Below are 2,362 nucleotides of genomic sequence, written 5' to 3'. Positions count from 1 at the left end.
CGACATTGAGAGAGAGGTATAAAAGTTACGTACTTAAGTAAAATAAGTGGATGGAAATTACCAGGTCAGCGATAAGGGACAAGTTACCAAACCAATGATAAAAGAGAGAGAGAGAGAGAGAGAGAGAGAGAGAGAGAGAGAGAGAGAGAGAGAGAGAGAGAGAGAGAGAGAGAGAGAGAGAGAGAGTATTCCCAACCCAAGGAATAGAAATTATATAAACGAAAAAAGGAAACGACAGGAATATAAGAATGAAAAATAACTTTGCTTACCTCATGAAATATAAAGCGGCCTTGATGTTTGCTTCTTCAATCTTCCTTCATCCTTCTTTCCTCTTCCTCCTCCTCTTCCTCCTTCTCCTCCTCCTCCTCCTGCTCCTCCTGCTCTTTCTCTTTCATGGCCACTCCTGAAGAGACACAATAATAGAAGAGGTTAATAAAGACAGAAAGAGAGAGAGAGAGAGAGAGAGAGATGGAGAGAAAGAGAGAGAAGGGAAAAAATAAACGTTGGAGAATGAGAGAAGATGAAAGGAAGGGAAAGAGGAAACGGAAATGGTAAACGAGAGAAATGGGAGTAAAAATAAGGAAGGAGGTTTTTTTTCCTCTTTCCTTTCGAGCGAGCGAGAGCAACAGAGAGAGAGAGAGAGAGAGAGAGAGAGAGAGAGAGAGAGAGAGAGAGAGAGAGAGAGAGAGAGAGAGAGAGAGAGAGGAGACGTTACTCAGCTGAAGTGGGAGGGTGAGAATGTATCGGAGAAAAATAAAAAAAAGAGAGAGATACTGTTATGGCGACGAAAACCTTTAAGAGATATGGGAAGAAAGGCGGATGTGGCGCGGCTATCGATGGCTAGATGGCTGAGTGGAAAGACTGAAGGGAAGGAAGGCTGAGTGTCTGAAGCGAAGGAAAGCTCAGTGGCAGAAGGGAAGGAAGGCTGAGTGTTTGAAGGGAAGGAATCTTTATGAGTTAACTTCATTTAAGAGGGAGGTTGGCAGGATGGCTGACAAAGAAGGCTGAAGGGAAGGAAGGCTGAGTGGTTGAAGCGAAGGAAGGCTGTGTGGCTGACTGAAGGAAAAGGCTTTGTATATGAATGTATATGACTTAACTTTATTTACGAGGGAGGTTTCAAGACAATTTTATCCCTTCATATCGGTTAACCCTTTCAGACCTGCGGGAGAACTGGCAGCTGAGTGGGCTTATTATTTTTTTCGTTTTATGTTGCCCTTGGCCAGTTTTCCCCTCTTAAATGAAAAACAAAGTGGATGGATGAATGGATGAATGATTAGGTAAGTGGAAGGCAGGATGATTGCAGAAAAGGATGTATAGACAAGTGGATGGAAGGATGAATACAAGTTTGCTTAGGTAAGTGGAAGGCAAGGTGAATGAGTAAATGGGTGAGAGAATGGACGAATGAATGAATGAACGAATGGATGACAGGGACAGGTGAGTGTTTGGACGTATAAATGGATATACAAGAATAGAGAACTACAAAGAGACGCATGGATGAGAGGCAAAGGTGACAAATATAGAATGGACAGATGAATGAAGAACAGAGATGGAAAAAGAACTAATCCAATATTGCTTTAGTGTATATTCAATAAAAATGGATAAACGGATAACACGGCAAGAGGAGAGGAGGAGAAGCGGGTAAGACAAATTGATGGACAAATGGTAAAAGAAAAGGAATGAATGACGAAACAGCTGACGTTTTAGCATGGATGTTAGAATGTTCAGAAGAAATAATAAAGTATAACAAACTAAGGCATTTTATCTTTATATGTTTAAGATTTACCTTTTACCCTCCAGTGCTCCAGCGTCCATTTCTACAACTTTTACCAGGCTGAAGGTGTCATTGAAGTTATAGATAAATAGATAATTGGCTGATGATATGAGTGAATAGACAGATGGATGGCTGAATGTATAGTTAGCTGGCTGGTGTGTGTGTGTGTGTGTGTGTGTGTGTGTGTGTGTGTGTGTGTGTGTGTGTGTGTGTGTGTGGCTGGCTGGATGGCTGGATGCACGGATGAGAAGGTGAGGAAGGGAGAAAGGCGATGGATCATTACCGAGGTGGAAGGAGGAGCTGATGGAGAAGTGATGAGGGAAGCTTTCTCTCTCTCTCTCTCTCTCTCTCTCTCTCTCTCTCTCTCTCTCTCGCTCAGCCAAGACAATCTCCAACATTTTTCACCGATGACTAATAAAAGAAGAAAATAATAGAAATATTGGATGTTCTTTGCACAACGCACCATTATTTTTATTATTATCATTATCATTATTATTATTATCATTGATATAATTTTTACCACTGTTACTATCATTATCATTATTGTTATTATTCGAAGCAGAAGCAGCAGTAGTAAAAGGAGGAAGAGGA

General features: G+C 41.2%; 1 long non-coding RNA gene across 1 annotated transcript in view; it reads right to left on the bottom strand.

Annotated features, from left to right (window-relative positions):
• The window catches only part of LOC123517750, a 40,550-nt gene extending 40,169 nt beyond the window's left edge, over nucleotides 1-381 (bottom strand). Inside the window, exon 1 of the long non-coding RNA XR_006678564.1 lies at nucleotides 270-381. This is a non-coding gene — a long non-coding RNA (uncharacterized LOC123517750). The remainder of the gene's footprint in view (nucleotides 1-269) is intronic.
• Between the last annotated feature and the right edge of the window lie 1,981 nt (nucleotides 382-2,362).

Source organism: Portunus trituberculatus, chromosome 42, assembly GCF_017591435.1.
Source record: "Portunus trituberculatus isolate SZX2019 chromosome 42, ASM1759143v1, whole genome shotgun sequence".
In the NCBI taxonomy this organism is placed as follows: Eukaryota; Metazoa; Arthropoda; class Malacostraca; order Decapoda; family Portunidae; genus Portunus; species Portunus trituberculatus.
Note: the sequence above shows the minus strand (reverse complement) of the source record. Positions and strands in the feature narration are given on the sequence as shown.